General features: G+C 41.4%; 1 protein-coding gene across 1 annotated transcript in view; it reads left to right on the top strand.

The window, feature by feature from the left end:
• Positions 1-14,019, top strand: part of LOC121927768 (histidine--tRNA ligase, cytoplasmic-like) — a 250,341-nt gene that overhangs the window by 117,543 nt on the left and 118,779 nt on the right.

Here is a 14,019-nt window from a genome sequence, read left to right on the forward strand (position 1 = left end):
TTTAGACCTGAGCAACTTGACTAGAACCCTGAAACGCACATGCACACACACACAATTGTAGAGACCCAAATTGGAAAGACAGCATTGTGTGTTCTGCCTTCATCGTTTCTGACTTAGGCAACCCTAAGGTGGAACCATCACTGGTTTTTCTTGGTAAGATTTGTTTAGTGGAAATTTGCCATTGCCTTCCTGAGTCGGAGAGAGTGTGACTTGCCCACATCACCCCAAGCTTCAAATCTATGCCAACAGGGATTCAGACCCTGGTCTCCAGAGTCATAGTCCAACATTCAAACCACTACACTACAGCATTATTTTGAAACATAAAACACTCCAACTCAAGTACTGCAGCATGGTGACACTGCAGAATTGGTGAGAGGACCTGAAGGCACTCTCCCAGGGCCTTATTTCAAGGGTCAGCCATAAGGCAAGAGGTGAGTTCGTGGCTCCAAAACCACTGTTTTGAACCGACATAGTTTACTTTATCTACTTCCATGTCATGAAAAGCAAGTGATGTGAAGAGACAAGTAACTGGGTCAAGAATATAATTACAAGCAGAGGTGTGGTCTGAGCCTCAATGCCAACAACGGATTTGTATTTGCCCCCACAATGTACATCAAAAATGCCCATTTTGCTCAAGGCAAAGTGGCAATGCTCAGAGAAACAGACACAGACAACATACACACTCCCCCCTGCACAAAACCAGGCAAAACACACTGCACCACAAGCTAGAAGAGCCAAAGCACAAACCACACATGCACTGAATTCCAGACAAATACACACGAAACAGAGAAAAACACCAGAACAGCCACACAGCACAGACACCAAAGCAGTCCCCTCCCTTGCTGTCACACCCTGCAGCCTTCTTCAAAGAAGTTCTTCCCAACTCTTCATCCTTTTTCTCCTTCTATGTGGCTGGAAAAGAAAAATCCCATCTCCTGCCATTTTTTCCCCTAACAATGCCTTTGGGCTCCACAGTGGGCCAGAGGCATTTTTAAAAATGAAAATAATGCTGGAGGCTGACATGTCATTTTGCAATTTGACAATCTCCCTGTTTTTTCCAAATAATGTTTCATTAAAAAAGAATCAGGAGCCTGATGATCCCCAGGGAAGGGGCACATGGACCCCACATTGGAGTCACCCAGAACCCTATCTTGTACACCAACCCTTTTAGGCAACAACAAGAGGGAGCTGGAATTCAGAAGGCTTCTCTTGAGACTTACTATCTAAACATCCACTTCTCGCTATGGCCTTGCAGGTCACAGCATCTCCAGCAACCAGATTTTGCACCACTAGAAAGACCCAGGCTTATACCTGAATTTCACACACATTTAGGGGAGGCTGCAGCGAAGCTCTTCTATAAATAACTGACAGCAATGATAGGCTCTGGACATCTACATTCTGTCCAAGCAAAAACAGAGCTGAAATATTCTGTAGTGGGTAAGACGTATTTCAACTCCGATTATTCTTGTAAAACCAGAGCAAATATAGACAGCCTATCATTTCCTTCAGGTTCAAACTGCAATTTAACCCCAATTCCTCTATTTTCTGATGTAGCTGCCATTCTCCCATCACTGGCAGCCCAGCCTATATGAAATGCTGCTGGCACGTCTAATGTTTCCCTCAGCTGGCAATTGCTTCTCCTGGTTCTCTCCCCTTATCTTTTTCTTTATATATTGCAACATTTTTCTCTGAATAAGTAAAATGTATGATAAAGCACTGCAGTAACTATTTCATGCTATTTTCCCATTGTACACATTATTAAAACGAGCAGACTTGATATGATCAGACTACTTATATGCTGATCTTTCTTGGAATCCTCTCACTCCTGTTATTCCTTTCTATTATTTTTTTTTCACCTGCCATAGATATTCCAAGCAAAGTGGCAGGGAGGGAAGCTTATCACAAATGCCTCCGGACTCTTTGAATGTATTTCTGTTGGCTGGCTGCACAAATATTTTATTTTTCCATTCATTTAGCATGAACTTGTTTGCCCTGCTTCTTGGGACCGGAGAAGCACTTTGAATTCCAATAGCTGCAATAAAAACGCTGCTATTGTTTAAAGCATGTTTAAAATCTATCATTTATTTAACTGTAAGATTTGTACATCATTGAATTTCATGGGAGAAGAGTCATTAGGCAAAGTGAAGCCTGCACTGGAGGTCGTGTTTAATTTATTTTCTGGGACTTGATTTGTGCTCTTTGAACAAAAATGTCATAAGTTATTCAATACACAAAGGTGTCTACTTTCATCTCACAATAATTAGGCTGATTAATTCGTATTATCAGTTACAAGAAACATTCATTCCAGCACAGCGCACACTGAAAACAGAACCTGTGACATTTCCACCACTTTAGACTGAAAATGTATTATAGGCAAACTGGGAATTATAAGATCTGCTCTAACAAAGGCCGCATTCAACATTTTATCTTTGTAGACAATGCGGGACGTGGTATTTGCAGCTGAGCATAAAATAAAAGAAGCAGAAATAGCGATGTAGGGAAATCATACCTTACCATTTCCCAGTTATTAAATGTAAAGCTAACTTATCAGGAAGAAAACAATTGTTGGCACAAGCTTAAATATAGGATTCAAATAATTATAGAGTGAAAGGAAATGGTTATCCATCTTTAAAAAAAAATTCTGTAGTATGTTTAGACTCAGAGAATGCCATGATGAAAAGAAAACAGCAGTACCTGGTTATGAAAATGTGTGAGTTAATGACTAATTTCACATCTCATTTGTGAAAACTAGTGGGGGGACACTTCTTTCTACGTATATATGTTGGAGCAGACATGGCTGTCAGACATACCTTGGTTACATCCTGTTTGGACTACAGTAATGTGGTCTACTTGGGGCTAACTTTGAAGAGTGTTCGGAAACTTCAACCGGTTCAAAGAACTGTAGCCAGGCTTTTAACTGGGGCAGGTTATATAGAGCACACAATGTCCCTAATGAAACAGCTCTATTGACTCCAGTTTGTTTTCGGGCTCATTTGTGATGTTCTAAATTACAATGTTTGGTTTCTTATTGTTTAGGCTTCCTGGTCAGGATTGTATTACATATGTCTGTGTTTGTTTTCCCCAAACACTGTAGATGGCATCCTGCACATCCACATTCAGTCTTCTAAATAAGACTATAAGGCCAACAGGTGATGCTTTATTTGATATAGTTGGTATTGCCAGACACTACTCTGAAAAGTGACCATCTCCTTCAGGTACATATAGAAGATGCATTGCTTGGAATCAAAGGATTCTTGTTGGTGTTTTGGGACAGCTTTTTCCAGCAATCTCAAATTTATTGACTGATGGAGTGCTATAACAAGATGCTTGCTAATGACTCTAGCAAGACATTCAGAATTTGCTAGCAGTTGATAGCTTTCCTTGATTATCATATTAGTTGAGAGATTCTGAATGGAATCTGCCACAAATGGGATGCATTGTTGACTGTTACTTGACTCATGTCTTTTGTGGAGAAGATTGTCTCTTAAAATGATGGTTGCTCTCCTAATGTTATCATTGATGTGATATTGTCTTATTGCCCAATGATATGTTTGTGTGTGTGTCCGTGCATGCGTGTGTATTTGGGGAAAATCATTGAATCATATATTTGGAAGAGATCACAAGGGCCATCCAGTCCAACCCTAGCCATGCAACAATACACAATCAATGCAATCTCAACAGATGGTCATCCAACCTCACTTTAAAATCCTACAAAGAAGGAGACTCCACCACACTCTGAAGCCAGCATATTCCACTGTTGAAGAGCACTTACTGTCAAGAAGTTCTTCCTAATGATTAGGTGGAATCTCTTTTCCTGTATTTTGAATCCATTTTTCCATGTCCTAGTCTCTGGAACAGCAGAAAACAAGCTTGGTCCATCCTCAATATGACATCCCTTCAGATATTTAAACATGGCTAAACATATCCAGTTTCCCAATCCATTCCTCATAGGGCATGGTTTCCAGATCTTTTAGACCCTTATCTGGACACTCTCCAACTTATCAATATCCCTATTGAATTGTGGTGCCCATTTCAAGAGGTCTGAGTTGGTCATCCGTTCCCAAATCAGGGAAGGTCTGACCAAAATAGAATAGAGTTGCACCACTATTTCCCTCAATTTAGACAGTAAACCCCTATTGATGCTGCCTAGGATCATGCTGGCTTTTTAGCCATCACACTGTGGACTCATGTTCAGTTTGTGGTCTACTAAGACTCCTAAATCCTTTTCACATGTACTATTGTCAAGCCATGTTTCACCATCCTATAGCTGAGCCTTTTTTTTTTCTGCCTAAGTGTAGTACCTTACATTTCTCCATGCTGAAATGCATTTTGTTTCGCCCAGCTCTCTCATCTGTTAAGGTCATTTTGAATTCCATCCTCTGGAGTATTGGCTACTCCTCCTAACTTGGTGTCATCAACAAATATAATAAGCATGTCCCACAACTTCACAATAAACTGTGCTGCTAGCTTCATGAGCCAAACAAAGATACCTTCCAGCACAGCAAATGGGTCACTCTCTTTTATTGCTCTGAAACAGCAGTAGTATCACCAGGCAAAAGAATGACATAACTGCAGAAAGTATGTGAAGCAGCAGCACTGGGATGCCTCAGTTGCACATTATCCTAAATGGCCAGTCAAAGCAAGTGCTACAGTATTAGAGTAATTATACATATTTGAATATTAGGGCATTCTTTTAAAAACATTATAGTATTCTAATGGCCTACTGCATTTGAGGAAGGACATACCACACTGTGAGAAGTATTACAATGGCATGACAACTGCATTTGGTGTGAGCTAGGTTGTGCGCCACCACAACTTCAGTTCTGCATGGTGTTTTCAAGCATGCTCTTCAGCAAATGCACATTGCAGGATCACTCTATATTTAATTTCCATCAGTCTTGACAATATTTCAGAGTAGCCTCATGAGTTTTGTATATCCCAGGTACTAAGAGTAAGTGCATATGGAATGCATTTCAGCACTTGCTTTGGTTAGGGATATAAAAATAAATGGATTGTAGGGCTAACATGTTACATTTTTAATCATACTTTTCCCCTCTGGGAGGTCTTCAAACATAGAGAGATTTTAAATATACACGCCAAACCCTGGTTTGTCTTTCAAAAAAGATGAGTTCTGGTATAGCAAGACGTTTGAATTGAGGCTGCATCTGTCTTTTGATAGTTCTGTTGTTTTGTACTAACTTGTAAGTACCTTTATTTTTCTGTTGGAAATTGATTTACTAAAGAATACAGTCATCATGAGAAGTAACAGAGATAATTAAGAGTCCATCCCTTCCTTATATCTTCCAGTAGCCTGTACTGTCTTTATTTGTAAGCTTTAAAAAAACCCCACCAAGGTCAGAGTAAATTGATTCTATGAGCTTGTAAAGGTTATGGGCATTTAATCATTCTTCAAAGAAGCTCTCTTACACCTTCCTTTTTTTTTCCTTTATTTATTGGCCATCTCAGCTTCTCCCAAAGACTCTGAGCGGCTTGTTTTAAAAGCCATGCCTCTAGCACAGACAATGGGCATAGTACATCTTTCAGGATCTTTGCAAAAGAACAAAATATTAAAGATCCCAGACTGGAAAATCTCCAGAGCTATTAAAAATTCCTGCATTCATCAAATCGTGCTTCTGCTCCTACTTTCTCACCCTACCCATCCTTCATCTAATGACAACAGACCTGCCTACCGCAGAATATGACTGATGTACCTTCGACTCCCTTGTCCTCCATCTCTCATGCAGCAGCCCCTTAACCTTTCCATCAGCTTAAGCCTCTGCCTCTCACCAGTGGAAATCCACAATTGCCATACTCACATCAACCTCACTGCCCTCTGCTTCCCCCTTCCCCATCTTTTTAACTCAGTGTGAAATGTCATTATAATTTTCCTCTCTAACTCAAAGTTTTAAAAGCATGCAAGGGGGGAACCTCTGACATGTTTATTTCTGGAAACTGCCTCTTAACACCTATTTATAATTTCAAGTATGGAATTAATCTGTGATTTTTAACCATTTCAAAATGGCCACTGGCCATACTGATTTCAGGTTTCTGGCAATTGTAGTCCAAAAATGTAACTCGTCCGGGTTCTAGATAGATCTTTAGCTAAAAGAGATCTTTGTATGCTCATGAAGCAATCACAGTTCTGACATGTGAACAAGAAAAATATTTCTCTGCCCACTCTCCCCCACATAATTCATAATTCATATTTTTACACACCTCTATTGATGATTTCACAAGCTCTTTCCTCTTAGTCTTTAATCAGTATTTTTGAAAAAACAAAAACAAAATGAAACCCTTGACCTGATTAGCATTTTTTCTGAAAAGCTCTCCAACCACTTGCTGTCATTTTGGCTACCTTTCTTCTGTACAGGTTGAGTCTCCCCTATCTGAAATGCTTGGGACCACAAGTGTTTTAGGTTTGGAGGTTTATTTTATTTTATTTTATTTGGATTTTGGAATATTATGCATAGACATAATAAGAAATCTTGGAGATGGAACCCAACTCTAAACACAAAATGCATTTATGTTTAATATACACTTCATACACATGTAGCTTGAAGGTAATTTTAAACACAGCGTTTTAAATAATTTTGAGCATTGAACCATCCTGGGCATGAAATGCTATTTGAAAACAGTGAAATTCTGGACCATGCCAACAACTATCAGGTCAGAATGCACAGGGAAGTCAGTGAAATCCATAAACACCTGGATAACTTCAACAGGAAAGAAGAAACCTTTAAAGTAAACTCAGGGCCTGTACAGACAGGCCAAAATAAAGCTGCTTTGGGTGACTTTGGAGGTATGCTGTTTAAGTGATGCATGGATCCTAATAGGCCAGAAACCACACCAAAGTCATACTCCAGTCCTAAGGACTGGACCACAGCTTTGGCACAGCTTCTGGCCTCTTAGGACGCATGCATCATTTAAACAGCATACCTCCAAAGTCACCCAAAGCAACTTTATTTTGGCCTGTCTGTACAGGCCCAAATTTGGCTACCAGTCCTGAAAAATCCAGACCCAGCAAATGCAAATGAAAACCACCCAAGATGAGGGAGGTTTCCCAGTTGACAATGGATCATTAATAGACACCCTGAAGCTTGCCATTCAGCAACAGAACAATACACAGATTAACATGCAAATCGCTTCTTCTCAACCAACAGTATATACTGTATATCCCACTCTCTTCCATGCCAGCATTCTCTGAAGATGCCAGCCACAGCTGCTGGTGAAACATCAAAAATACTCTTCTAGTTTCATAGCCCGAAAAACCCACAAAAAAAACTTTGAGCATTGAGTTTGTATACACTGAACTATCAGAAAGCAAAGATGTCACTGTCTCAGCCACTCATGGACAATTTTGGATTTTGGAATATTTCAAATTCTGGATAAGGGATACTCAACCTGTCAAGCCCAATCAAGCAGAGACTGTACACAGTATTTTAAACATGGTTTCATCATACATGTAAGAAAACTGCAATCCTTCTACTTTCAGTCCCTTTGGTAACAGTAATTTCTATGCTTGGTTTTGCTTCCTTTTCTCCAGGTGTCACACAGTGTGAGCTGATGTTTTTGTTGAGCGTTCTGCAATGAGTTGGCAATGTTTCTCTTGGTCATCACACTCAGTCTGGACTCTGTCAACATAAAATGTCCATTAGAATTGTTTGTCTCAGTGTACACCATTTAGCTTTTATCTGTCTGAGGCAGAGTGTGGAAGAGTTATCTTTTAGACTACAACCACCAGAATCCCTCTTGGCTTTCTTTTATTCAGTACATAAATACATAGGACAGCTCTGAAAAGCTATCAGTAGTGCAAGAAACATTTTGGAAAGAAATATGCTGAATGCCTATAGCTTCCTTGAGTCTCTTATTGCTTTATTGGTGACCTCCTTAAAGCAAATAATCAGTTCTGCATCACGTAACTTGCTTGAGTTTAAAAAGCAGAAAACTGATTGGCCTTTGTCTACAATTTTGTCTTAATACCAAGTCATGCCTAATTTTAGTTACTTTATTTTATTTTTGGTTGTTTATTGTATTTCCGGTAGCACTTTTAAAATATTATTTTTTAATTCTGGGGAAGAATCCCTCTAACCTGTGGTCATGGGCATTGTAGTCCTTAGTAGTAACATTGTTGATGTTGCTTCTTCCCTGATACCAATCCCTACCCCTACTATACACATTGCTTTACATCTGTTCGACACTAGTAGCTTTCTGGACTCCCAGACCAAGGGCTACTAAAGCTTCAGAGCACTTTATGTTCAGATCAGAACCATGTGGGTTAGTTATGATACCTGGAAGTTGGCACACAGAATTTCTTGTGGGCTAAGGCTTCCAAAGGGCTATGCAGCATAGCCTGCTGACTCTTGTTATCTGAAGCTTAAGTAGTAACTGTCTCCTACAAATTTCAAAGAAAGTATTGCACCCTTGATCACTGTTCACAGCGTGTTAAAAAAAACCTTTTTATTTTGTTGGTGGTGTTTTACTGTGATGTTGCTTCTGGATCATCAATACTCTGGAGCATCAGCACTGATTCGCTGCTAGAACTCTAACAGGAAAGGAGTCCATGGCCCTGCTAAGTGCTGAAAAGATCCACTGAAAAACGGTTGCTATTGGAAACGGTTGTTTCCAATTTATGGTAACCCTAAGGTGAACCTATCACAAGGTTTTCTGGGGCTGAGAGTATGTGACTCTCCCAAGGTCACCCAATGGATTTCTAAGGCTGAGTAGGGAACTGAACCCTGATCTCCAGATGCTCAAACCACTACACTACTGGGATCTCACTACTGAAGAATAAAACCGATGAAAAGATGGTAATCTGTTCTGTTTCATTTGCAATTTACATAATAAGATCCCACACCTGAGTTTAAACAATACTGGATGGATGATCAAACTCAGAAATGGGCAGAAGACCAAAGATGCAAATCTGGATGTGGTTCAAACCTGACATAACCTTAGAGGCTGGATTCCATTTATGCTGGTGTAAGAATTTTATGGATGTGAAAGTACCTCCTTGCACAGTGCTTCTTCCCAGGATGTGCAATAGCAGCTGGATGGCACTGAGGAACAACTCCACACACTCCAACTCCCAATAGCCATTGGTTGGCCTGAGGTTGCCCCAGGAAATTTCCCTTTGTCATTGTCCAGCTAGCAACTGTTGCTCTCCCAGACATCCAGCACAAATACTCTGGTAGACCTTTACACTCCCCCAACCTCAAATAAGAGCTTAAGCAAACGCTTCCCTGTGTCTTGCCATCACCTTTCAACCTAGTATAGTGCAGTAGATAAGCTGTAGAGGCCTACAGTGAATATAGCAAAAGGTATAATGAACACAGTATGGAAGCAATGCTGTTTTTATCAAATAGTCATGATAACCTAGTACGGGAGTGGGGAACAGGATTTGCCTCAGATGCTGGATTACACACACACACATGCACGCACACACACACACACACACACACACACACACACAGAGGACCAATCTCGAGAACCAGATGATGGGGCTTCTTGTTATGCTATCTATTTTGCTTTTTTCAGTATAAGGCACTTGGCTAGTCCTTGGAGGGAATGGTTTCTCAAGGCCTTGGTCAAGTCATGCACCAGCTTTGCCCATCATATATTGTCCAGCTAAGACAGTGCCTGACAGGCAAAGGAACTCAATCTGTTCCTGGAAGAGCCACTGTCCCAAACCAAATCACATGAGTGAAGCTGACTCGGGTGCAGCCTTGGGGAGCTTTCCTTTAGCCTCCAGCTGAGTCTTGAAGCCACCTTTGCTTTCCACTTTCTTTCACTGACTGCAAATGACGAAGGGGGAGCAAAGTCAGCTCACTTGCTCTCCTGCCCCTACAACATGAGTGGGGTTTTGACATGGGGAGGCTCACTTGGGGCTTTTGTGTCCTGGGTGGCCTACCCCTGTGGGGCAAAAGTTAGCTAACCCTGGCTAAGCAACATGGAGGAAGCTGGCGTACTATAAAATGTGAATGTTAAAGCTGTTGATCTCAACAAAGAACTTGAATAAAATCATCCAATGCCCTTACCATTTTCAGAGGACCCTGAGCAAATGGTTACTCACCCATCACTTGGGCTATTCTTCCTGTGCTGGTTTCTTTCCAGAGTGAGCTGTCACTGCCAACCCACCTTCTGACCCTATGCTCTACCACATTCTCTCTGCCTCCTGGTCTCCTGATCACTCCAGTCGCCTCCATCACCCCATCCTGACTTTTTTTTAAAAAAGTTTAGTCAAATGAGCATGCTATGGATGGAGCACCTGCTGCCCCAAATCCTGCTGTGTCCACCATCTTCCTTTCTCCCGCTATGTCAACCCAGAAACACGAAAATGAAGATGGAGGGCTCAGCTGAAAGCATCATCAGCAATGCACTTCACTGTGCCACATACCCAGCCTGGCTAAATGTTAAGAAGGAAAAAAAGGTGTTGTGTGGTGATAAGCATCAATAGAAGTATAATGTCTAGATCAAGGGAAGTAATAGTGCCACTCTATTATGCTTTGGTCAGGCCCCACCTGGAATATTGTGTCCAGTTCTGGGCACCACAATTCAAAAAGGATGTTCACAAGCTGGAGTATGTCCAGAGGAGGGCAACCAAAATGATGAAGGGTCTAGAAACTATGCTTTATGAGGAGTAACTTAGGGAGCTGGGTGTATTTAGCCTGGAGAAGAGACAGTTAAGAGATGATATGATAACCCTGTATAAGCATTTGAAAGGATGTCATATTGAGAATGGAGCAAGCTTGTTTTCTGCTGCTCCAGCAGGGCCCAGAACAATGGATGCAAACTACAGGAAAAGAGATTCCACTTCAATGTTAAGAAGAACTTCTTGACAGTAAGAGCTACTTGACAATGGAACACACTCCCTAGGAGAGTGGTGGAGTCTCCTTCTTTAGAGGTCTTTAAACAGAGGCTGGATGGCCATCTGATTGGGCTTTGATTCTGTGTTTCTGCATGGCAGAAAGGGGTTGGACTGGATGGCCCTTGAAGTCTCTTCCAAATCTATGATTCTATGATATTTGGTCACGCATGTCTGTGTTAATGCTGCACTGTTTCTGGCCATCACTTACTTCAGTTGCTACTAGTATCTCTTTTGGGGCTTGTTTGAAAGGGATAGGCTGTGGGGTCTCAAAACCCAGCCCTAATGGAGACACTGAGCCATATTAACTGGCAAATAGTACCTGCATCTCTCAGCTCCTACAATCAGGGTTCAATTACACTAGCGGTTGCCCCTCCAAGTTCAGCCTATAAAATCAAACCCACATCCCACTTCATGCTCAGATGGTGGACAAAGCTTCTCAGTCATTCCCTGCTTCCCAAAACAGGCCATCGACCAGGGATTAGCAAGTGCAGCTTATTGGACACATAGCCCTTCATCTCCAGAGCTGTTTTTATGGCCCTGGGGCTCCTCAGGAGTCAGGAAAACCTTCCAAAATGCCCCACAATTATCTCTGAGATGTGCAAGGTGCATTTCCACCATGGTTTGAGACCCTCTGGGCACCCATTTTTGTAATTTTTTTTTAATGTCTTTAGGATGAGGGGGCATTTCCATCATGTTTCAAGCCCCTCTTGAACCAATTTTGGCCCAGGAGAGTCCTTTTTTGAAACAAGAAGTGACTTCAAATTGCTTCTTGTTGTTAAAAAAAGGCCTTACCTGGACCAAAAATGACCCCAAAAAACCCACTAATATGGTGAAAATGTCCTGCCTTATCCATTAGGTATTTGGGGTCCCCAAAAAATGGTAGTGGGGGAGTGGGTGTGCTATGCAAGGCTAATGTGCCCTCCCCCCAGCCTTCCAAAACTGCCAGCCCCTGTTGTAGAAAAATCTTCTTCCATGACAAAAGGCTTGAAAGGCATCCCGGTTTGAAAACGAATGGTTGCTAACATTTGTCCAACTTGATGTCAAATGTGCAGCTCTGTATGGTTAAAATACCTAGATTTAAAAATGTATAGCTGCCTGCCGAGAGGGTCTCACGTTAGATTAGCTGAAATGCTTAAAAATGTGAATAAATGTTGTGCAGGTACACAAATGGATCTCCACCTGGCCCTGCTTCAGTCTGAACTTTCTCCATGTCTCCTATGCCAAAGCAGAAGAGAAAGCAGGTGGAATAAAGCTTTCCTCCTTTGAGACAAATCGCCCCCAGGCTGTGGGTGTAAACATGTTTTCCACCCAGAGCCATCCTTAACATTACTCTTAGTGTCCCAGATATGTACCGAGAAAGCTTCACTCATAGTGAAAGTTAAGCAGTCTAGGCATTTGAGGTCCATCATTCTGCAATAAAGTTGCCCAGCAGGGATTGCAGGAGGAGAGTAAATTTCCTCTTCTCTGAAAACTACAAGATGAAGTAGTTTAATATGGCTCACATTTGGGACCATAATTGCAACAAGTAACTGCATTTCAAGAGTGCTGTGGAAAGCTATAAGTGAACTGCAGCTCAGGGGCTCTCCAGCCTTACCATCAAACCCAATCCCAGTCCCACCCAACCTCCCGAAAAACAAACACTGCCCCGGCAATCATGTCTGTGACCTGATAAGATGGCCAAAAAAAAGCTTCCATTCTGGACTACTGAAGAACACTTTTATTGGTATAAATCAAACATTGTGTAATAAACTTTTACCTGTTTGAAAAGAATTGTTCATGCACTGCATGTATTGTTCAGAAGGCAATAAGCTATCATTCAAACAAAAATACTAGCAATTTTTTCTTTCTGTGATCTGGCAGACTTGTCAACATAGTTTCTCCGCAAACAGGCCAAAATGTATCTTATAAGAAAGATTATTCCCACCTGTGCATTATCTTAAATAGGCCTGTCAGTCTGAACTGTTCAGTGGAAACTTGCTGTTCGCATACGCCAACCTTGAGAAAGAGGAGTGTTGAGTCACGGATCTCTAGATCCAAAGTGCCTACTACAAGCAGATGGGCAAAGGCATGGCTTAAATCTAGAACTGAAGACCGAGGGCAGTCCTGCATTCTAATTCTTTGGCCCATTCTTCTTGTTTATATCCCATGTCAAGGGCTTGTATGCAGTTACAGAGCAAACAGTCTGACAGAGGGTGGTGGACAGAATATTTGTCTTTGCTCTGGTGTAGATGGAGGCCAGCACAGAGCTCTCTTTCACACTACATCATTATAACACTATGATTCCACTTTGACTGCCATGGTTCCTTCCTATAAATTCCAGGGATTCACCATTTAGTGTTCTGAGAGGATCCTTTAGTGCCTCTGACCAAACTACAAACCCCAGGACTCCACTCCATGATGGCAAAAAAATGGTATCATAGTGCTATAACAGTAAAGTGTGAAAGAGACAGGGAGACTAATATTACTGCTACATTACATAATCTCTTCCGCCTTATTGGATGCTTTGGGCTACCTTTACCCTGAGCAAAAAATAACATTGCCCTAGGCAAAAGCAGATACCATATAGATCTTATTCTACACAGCAAACTTATGGATAGACTTGTGGTGTTTGTTTTTTGCTCATCCGTCATCTCCTTGCATCCAATTCAGTAGCAACTTAAAATCCTTTGACAGATGCAGAAACATCCATCTACAGCCTCCAAACTGCAGGTGCCCAGCGGACAGCTGAAGGAGATGGGGAGCAATGTGCTATAAGCCAGCAGAATGATATTTTCTGTAGTAGTGAGGAAAGAAGCTATAATAAAGGGGCTTCCTCTGGAATAAAGAAAGCTGATACAGAGCTGGAGACTTTGGTAAAGGCCCCCAGTAATGAAGTCCTGCTCCTTTAAGATAATACTGATAAGGGTCTTCCCTTCAGAAGGCGCCTTTCCCCCTCCCTTTTCTGTGTTTTATCAATGCATTTTCTAAAAAAAAGAAATCTAAAAGGGTTTGTGTTCAAGACTTCTTTTGCCTTTAAAATTAGCTATGCTTGAGGAAGCAGAGCAGAAGACGCTTGGCCTATTTAGCCATTTTAAAGATCTGTAATGCCATCTCCCACAGAAACTGTATTGAGATCCACCCACATAAAGTTACAAGTGGAAATGAAGATATCATTGCCT

The sequence above is a fragment of the Sceloporus undulatus genome, chromosome 4, assembly GCF_019175285.1.
Source record: "Sceloporus undulatus isolate JIND9_A2432 ecotype Alabama chromosome 4, SceUnd_v1.1, whole genome shotgun sequence".
Taxonomy (NCBI): domain Eukaryota; kingdom Metazoa; phylum Chordata; class Lepidosauria; order Squamata; family Phrynosomatidae; genus Sceloporus; species Sceloporus undulatus.